The following is an 8,417-nucleotide window of genomic DNA, read 5'->3' as shown; positions in this document are numbered from 1 at the left end:
TATAATTAAAATGATAATAGGAATGTGATTAATAAAAATAGGAGTGCAAATAATACTTCCCTTTTAAATAACAATTTATCCCCACATATAAATCGTTTTTGCAAATTGCCAAGTGAATAGAGTTCTCCTCATGTGCTATATACGAAGGATCCTAATACCATCTTTATCCGGGCTCTGATTCTCGAATTTCGTGGGTTTGGACTTGATGTATCTCATTCAGGGTACCATGCCAAGTTCTTGAACCAGAAAAACAATGGAAGAATTCTTTTCCCATTGGCTGTCAATACTTTTTATGGTTTTATCCTTACCAAAGCATATTCCCACACGTGAACAAAGTTTACGGTCAGTACATGGAAAAAAATCAAAATGAATGAACTTACAGATTGACCCAAAAAAAAAAAAAAAAAAACACACACACACACAAGCAATAACTGCCATTAGATTCCCCTGGATAAAAAGCATTCTAATGAAATTGTATGAATTTAGATATAAGTTATTAGTAAGATTGTAAGTTGATTTGATGAATTAAACTACAAATGTCTCTCAAATTGTTTAGAAGAAATGTAAAACTTTTAAGGATTGATAATTTTCAAATGTCAATAATATATCATTTTTAAACGCGTAACCTTCAAGCTGATTTCTGCTTCCAAGGATAGAAGATCTTTAGTTCGACTCGACTAACTAGATTTGCAACGAAGCTTACATCAAAGATGATGAAAGTCCCGCTGTGTTACAGTAAATATTATTTAAATGTGTAACGTCATGCGTCCACCGGATTGGCCAATACCTTTTTGAGTTAAAATTACAAATAAAAAATAGTTAATCCAAAATTATCAGTAATCCAATGGGTCGGACATTATATTTCATTCCCTTTCCCTTCTCCGAGCCAATATGGGATACGAGACATTTCACTCTCCCTACCTTTAGAACTTTGCGTTCTCGCAAAATTCGTTACAGTTCAAATTGTTCACTTAGTCGTACACGAATTCTAGAGATGGCTCATACGGGTTCTAGAGATGACCTATGTCTGATGTGCCATCCAACCCCGTATAGCATTTAATTCCTTGCACTTCCTTACATAGTTAGAATTATAATTCACTGGCCAATCTCACTTCACGCAGAGACCACGTTAGAATCACTTTGATACTATTTGTAATGCCCACGCTTGCTAGACCAGCCTAGCACCTTTTGACTTGAAACCACAAGTTCAAAATAATTAACCAAAAATTATTAGTAATCCGTTGAGCCGGACGTTATACTTCAATCTCTTTTCCGTCTCCGTCCCAACGTGAACATTTCAATATGTATAATGTGTGTAATACATTTACACTAATTTCTCAACGAAGGGCATTAGATCATTACATAGGGTTTTGGTCAGAAGTAAAGCTATACATGCATGACTTCAAATTTCACAAATAGATAGGAAAACATAGTACAAGTTACCTTCATAAATGGTAGTCTTTTCCCTTTTCCTTTTTCCTTTTGGGTATGGGGGTGGGCGGGGAGCGGACCAATTTGCACCCTTTTGATTATAATAATCTTGAATACCATCTCAGAGAGGCCAATTTACACTTCAATTCGAGTGGATTACTCATGTCCTACTTCGAAACCTGTATGACGGTATAGTTACCACTAAAATATTATGAATGGATTATGGTCTTAAAATCCAATAGCTAAAAGCATTGAAGCTTTTTTAAGTGATCCATCAACTAGCAGGTTAATGAAATTTAACACTAGCTTTCCTCACGTGCCACAATCATGGGGTAGTACTATTTCTTGATTGCTTTGTATCTCCTAAGAAAAATCGAATTTTTATTTGGAATCATAATGAGTTATTGGCCTAAATTTTAAACAAGAGTTATCTCTTTTTCGGTTCTGCATGCATTTGCTTAAAAACTAGAAAGAAATCGTTAGTGTATTTAGTTCTAGAAGAAAACAACTGATACCTACCTTATTTTGGCCACGTGTCGTTCATAATTGTCATGTTAGAAGCAATTTACCATATGAAACGTTATTTAATTCCTGTTTTGGTAAATTTACTGTGGATTCATCTAGATAATGTCAATTGAACATAATTCTTCAGTGTACCATGTACAGGTTCTTTCTTTTTCTCAATTTTCTCCTTAATCCCCTATTTATTATGATCAAAAGAAATAAAAATTAGTTTGTCGTTTTTGAGTTTGTGACATGGAGTTGGGAAGGGGACGCGTGGCATCCACTCCCCATAAACACTAAAGAGAAATGGTGCATTTTTGGATGCTTTCACATATGATGTTAACACATGCAATTTTTATGCAGAAAATCATGGTTTGGTGGAGTTTGTGTTTGTTGGCTGTCCCTACACTCACTTCATTATCTGCTCCATTATTCTATGCAGTTAGATTTCCCACCCTCCTTTGTTCTTCCTTTTTAGTTTTACCTCTTTCTTCATCTTTTTTCTTTTATGCCTTTGAGCTTAATATCTCTCATTTGTTTAATAATTGTCACTTTAACAACCTTAATTAGTTGTCGACTACCTCTCTTTCCAAACTCCAATTCCCTTTATTCTCTTTCTTGATTTCTTCTCATATGTGCGTCACTTCTACATTTGATTATCTTCACAGCAATAGCCTAGTTTAAAAGGTGGAGACCAAAAAAAGCATTTGTTCCAAATGTAAAATTTTTAAGGGTTGACAGAAACTCACGAATAAAGGGGGACAAGTGCATGGCAATTTTGGATTTTCATAAGCTGTTAGAAGAGTTATGAATAAGAAATTTGTGTTCGTGTGGGAATCAATTGGTATAGAATTTCGTAGATAGTGATGGTAGGGTTTTTTCTTTTTCTTTTTTTTTTGGAAAAGAGTGATGGTAGGGATTGAACTCAGAAAATGACTTCTCTACATCTGTCAAGAGCTTTTACTAATTGTGGTTATGGGCAAATGTTAAAAGTGACACTTGATGAGGTATTAGAGCCCTTATCACTAGTTAGTGGGCTGTAGATCATGAAATGACAAGCACAGTTTAGTTTATTAGTTTGTTCTAATTTTTTTTTTCTCTTTAACTTTGTTCATATTGGTACACCTCGTTAATATTAAAGATTAGGGTAAATTACATTTTACCCCCCTGTGGTTTACCCTTTTTTTACATAACCCCCCTATGGTTTCAAAAGCTATACATAACCCCCTCATGGTTTGGATTAAAGTGTCAAAGTAACGGAAATAGTCACTCGTAACGGAACTTCTAAAAATGTCGAAATTACCCTTATAAATACATGACACATTAACCCCCTATGATTTTTATATTTTACCATATAACCCCCCTATGGTTTAATATTTTACCATATAACCCCCTTATGATTTTCAAAACATACACATAACCCCCCTTGGTTAATACATAAATTTCAACCTTACATAAGGGTATTTTTGACATTTTAGGTGACACCGTTACGAGTGACTATTTCTGTTACTTTGACACTTTAATCCAAACCATAAGGGGGTTATGTATAGCCTTTGAAACCATAGGGGGGTTATGTGAAAAAACGCTAAACCACAGGGGGGTAAAGTGGAATTTGCCCTAAAGATTATTAAATAACTCTCATTGATTAAGTGGAGCTTAGTTGAAATGTGGTGATGCATTATTCCTTATTTGAAAGTCCTAATCAATCGAGCAATAAATACACGTTCTATTGCCTGGTTTCAGTGCATTGAAAGTTTGTTTTCCTCCCCTATCCCTCCAAAAAAAAAAAGAAAAAGTGAAAAAAGAACTTCATTAAAGATCAACCATAGTTCCTCAATTACGTCTTATGAATCAAACAGTAACTTCTGAGTTATAAGTGAAGCGTCATTGAAATTTAAATCGCATGTTACTCCTTTTTGGGTGAACTAATCCATTCTTTTTGTTTGTGGTAGACATTCAAGCTAACATATATTCAAGTACATCTTGTTTGTTGTCCCTTGGGGTGGAACAAGCTTAGTTTCTCAACTGTTTTTTCATTTGTTTTCTGTCATTTTGTTACAATACTAGACTAGCAGATGGTGGACAATTTTGACTGGCAATGATAGTTGGCTTGCTGCTTTGTTATGTTAATTTCGTGTTGGAAAACTATTAACTGTTAGACCAATTTCTGAAATATGTTGTTCCAACTTTTTTAAAAAAAGAAGTAGGAATTAGTTTGATATTAAAAATTCACTTCGCTCTTTTCATTTAGTTCCATACTTTAGGGCACACATGGCTTTCACTGTTTGGAATTTTTTTTTTTTTTAATTTTCTCAGCACACCCTCTACTTACCTTTTTATCTATTTGCATTATATATATATATATATAGTTACAGTAGTGAATGACCTAACTAACTTTTGCCTGTTGAAATTTTAAGAAAGGTCAACAATTTCAAATTTCAAAAATTAGTAAGGAAATGTGTTATAATATGTAGGGTTAATCACATTTTATCCCCTTAAAGAATATTCCATTTCTCAGTTTACCCCCTAACCTTTAATTTTGCTTACTTAACCCCCTTTAGGACAAGGCAAATGAAAGGAAAACAAGGCAAATGAAAAGTCAAAATAATGCAAGGGCAATTTTGTCCTAAAGGGGGTTAAGTGAGCAAAATTAAAGGTTATGGGGTAAACTGAGAAATGGGGTATTCTTTAAGGGGATAAAATGTGATTAACCCTAATATGTATAATAATATGTAAGAAGTAAGAATTTTGGGCTGACTTAACATGATTTCATATAGAAAGGCTGCCTCCAAAATTTTTTGCTGCATGATCATGCAACATATTTCAAATTCATATGCCTATAACAATTTATAAGTCAAATTTTCTATCCTCAACTAGTCATCTTTCCCTGTTAAGAGTTTCAACTATCTCTCTCTCTCTCTCTCTCTCTCGGGCACTGTGGCGTATTTAAGGGGTTGGGGACTGAAAATTTTCTTGTATTTTATAATAAAAAAACCGCTAATGTAAAGGAATCTTTACACTAATATTGTAGAAAATATTAAACTATTTGAAAAATTACAATATCATTTTATAGAATACAAACAGAAGAAGGTGGATAAAAAAGTTAATGTTTTTTGTAAGTGTAAAATTTGTTTGAGCCAATTAAATTTTGTTGGGTACATGACGATCAACCGAAGCAAGATACATAAAAGAGGGAAGTATAATTTAGCTGAAAACCTTTCCACGATTGAATCTGATTGATGAGGCTGGCAAGCAAAAGTTGCTTTGAAGATTGGACAACACAAATTCTCACTTTTTAATCAACTAATCTTTACCCTGCTTTGCTCTTCAATTGTGGTGTATTTTTAGTTATCTCAAACTATTTTGATAAAAATCCTCTAGCCACTAGAGGAAGATGAGAGGAGAATATTATCTCTGCAAAAAGTTTATTATCATGTCCAACTGGTGCACCACTAGCTTGGTGATTCTGGATAGCGACTAATGATATCAGCTGCTTCCATTGATCCATCTTTGAAGTTTTTTTAAAGGTGGTTGCTAGAATTTCCTCTCTCTACTATCCCGAAAGGGACTGAAGAGAAGAGAACAATTAGTCTCTTTTTTTTTTCAAAATAAAAAGCCTCTATTTTAGGGAAAGAGTTAGACCATTTACCATCTGATAAGTCTCCCAAAAGGGGAACCATGAATCCCTTCACTCAAAATCATGAACAAGTGGAGGAGATGTGCAAAGGGCTTGGAAGTCTTGGCACTATCAAATGTTTAAGGTCCCAACACTTGGCAACTGACCAATTCTAGATTTTCCATTCAGTTTTCTGGTCAACTGTTACAGTCCCATACTTATCAGAAATTTAATTACTATATGGTAATGCATCTTATATTTATGTTGTGAAGTCTTTTTCTTGCATATCCTTATCAATTCAGAGATTGAGACAAGTGATTTTGAATGCTATAAAAGCTAGCAACCTAACCCTAATGCCACTTTTTTTTTGTCATCGTTATTTTGTCTATACTACCCTACTCTAATCTAATTGAAGGAGGAGATCCAATTGGGCTGACGAAAGGCTGATGGAGACTGAACCACCATCAACCTAACCTTAATGCCACTTGGATGTAGAATTTTTGCCAAAAGAAAATTGTTGCTCAGATAGCTGGTTGTATTGCTCTTCTTAATTTGAATTGTACTAGCTAATCTCGTAGACAAAACCATTCGGAATACAATGGCTCATTTTGCAATTTGGAGTTATTAATTGCAATTTTATATGCAATCAGTAGAGTAGAATTTTGGGGAAAAAAAAATATATGTATATATATTGCAGCTACCTAGTAGTATAGCTTGATCTTTGAATTCTACTATTTATCTCATGGACAAAAACCATGTAAAACACAATAGCACGTTTGCAATTTGGAGTTGTGAATGACAGTTTTATTATTTATATGCAAATACATGTTGAACATAGTGGAAACAAGCCCAATAACTTTTAAGAGGGGAGAAATGGATTGAGTGGTATAGGAGGAGCGTGTATAAATGAGAGGTTTCGGAATCGAATCCTCCCATTTATACTTAAAAGTAAAATGGCCCAATAATTTTTTAGTAGAAAATAGCAGTTCATTAATTTAAGTCAAGTTTATAATCACCAAGCAAAGCAATTCTATGTTTAGGCAGTCAACTGTCATTTTTAAGCAAGAAGTTAGAGGTTCGAGTTCTCAAAGTTCACATATGGTTAATCAACGCTAGACTAACTAAGCTAGGCTAGTCTCTAAAAGAGATTGTGGGCAAATATAGGGGCATAATGGAATGAAAACAGCGAGAGTTTCTGAAGGTTTTTTTTTTTTTTTATAGTGAGGATTCACTAGAAAAATATTCAGATTACATCGTGTATATAGATTTTAATATTATGCATGGAGTCCAATAAATTTTGTTTTAAATTTAGACTGTATTTAAAATAATTTACACGATTGAAAAAAAGTTTTCATTCTGTTTAAATGTATGAAATCTTTTCGAGATGATTGAACTGCCAATCGTTCCTGTCCGCTTCCGGACACAATGTACCCACTAAAGTTAAAGGCCTTCTGTCGTATAAACCACTGGACTAATTGTAATTGTTGGATTCCGTCTGTGAGATCTGCTGTTTGTTAATCTGGATCTAATTGTGGCACCTATATATAACAGAAGTTTTCCTAAATGTAATGTACTCACCAAAATTTGTACCAAAACGAAAAACACATTCTTGATTCATGACCAGTGACCACATTTTGATAGTTAAAAAGGTAGAAGATATTGTAGTCATATAGTACATGCATGTTTGCATGGAAAGTACTACACAGGAGCATAGTTGACCAATCAATCCTAGTAAACGTCCAACTTAGATGTGCTCCATTACACAAGTACTGAATCAGCTTGAGTACGGGTTCTATTTTGTGGGCATTGTTTCTCTTTACTATTGAAGGATTCTTGGTCATTGGAATTGCTTTAACTGACTATGATTACATAATGAAGTCAGTCCAATTATCAGAAGCCACCCTGACGGACAGATGCATGTTGCATAATCTTATAATCTTCAAATGCAAATTAGATGCTTTTCTTCGATGTCACAAGTTTATCTCCAAGTGTTCGAGCAAAAGTTTTTGCCCTATTAATATTACTAGATAATAAAGATGCTAGGTTTCATCATTCAACTCACATATTTCTTTAAACTTAGTGCTTGCTCGTCATGTACGCAATTTTGGACCTTACTTTTTAGCTCGCAAATGGTGACATTTTCGCACGCATTTCCTGGTTTAAAGATTTTGAGTCTTTTATAATAGTGTCAAATTCAGTAATGTCGAAATTAATTAGCTGCTCAGTACGTAACCACTCACCAATTAAAAAATATAGGGATTACTGATTTTTTTTTTTTTTTTTTACTTTTAGATATTGCAGCCATCATCTCTGTAAAATTCTGCCACTAGCATATAGGACGATATAGTTCTTTATTATTCCTCACCGACGCCGGCGTCACACACAAGAGGTGGCTGGAAGATTACTGTTTTTGGGACTCACGCATTTGCCAAAGATTTTCATGCAACATGAGTGTCGTAACTCTTTCTTTGTTGTTTGTTCACATCACAAATTGGTTCGTCTTTTCAAATCATAGAGCCACATCTACTGAATCACAGCAAAGGGTAGTAAAGACAGACACTAACACAGACTAGATGAAACTGGAAAAAGGCTCATCAAGATATTGAACATATGAACATGATTTTTCTGATCAGTTTACGTCAATGCAATGCAAATCGCAGAGGCCAATACTGAATATCTAGTGGGACACAACTTTAATTCCTTGATCAAGACAGCAGCGAACGAAATGTCTCTTTAACTGACATTAGTTATGTTATCTTCAGAAATGTGATCGATCCTGCATCAAAAAGTTAGCAGGATGAATTAAGGATTGATGTAGACAGAGAACAACTAAAGTTGTTAATCATATATTTCGTGATAATCATAA

The sequence above is a fragment of the Coffea arabica genome, chromosome 8e (genome assembly GCF_036785885.1).
Source record: "Coffea arabica cultivar ET-39 chromosome 8e, Coffea Arabica ET-39 HiFi, whole genome shotgun sequence".
In the NCBI taxonomy this organism is placed as follows: Eukaryota; Viridiplantae; Streptophyta; class Magnoliopsida; order Gentianales; family Rubiaceae; genus Coffea; species Coffea arabica.
Note: the sequence above shows the minus strand (reverse complement) of the source record.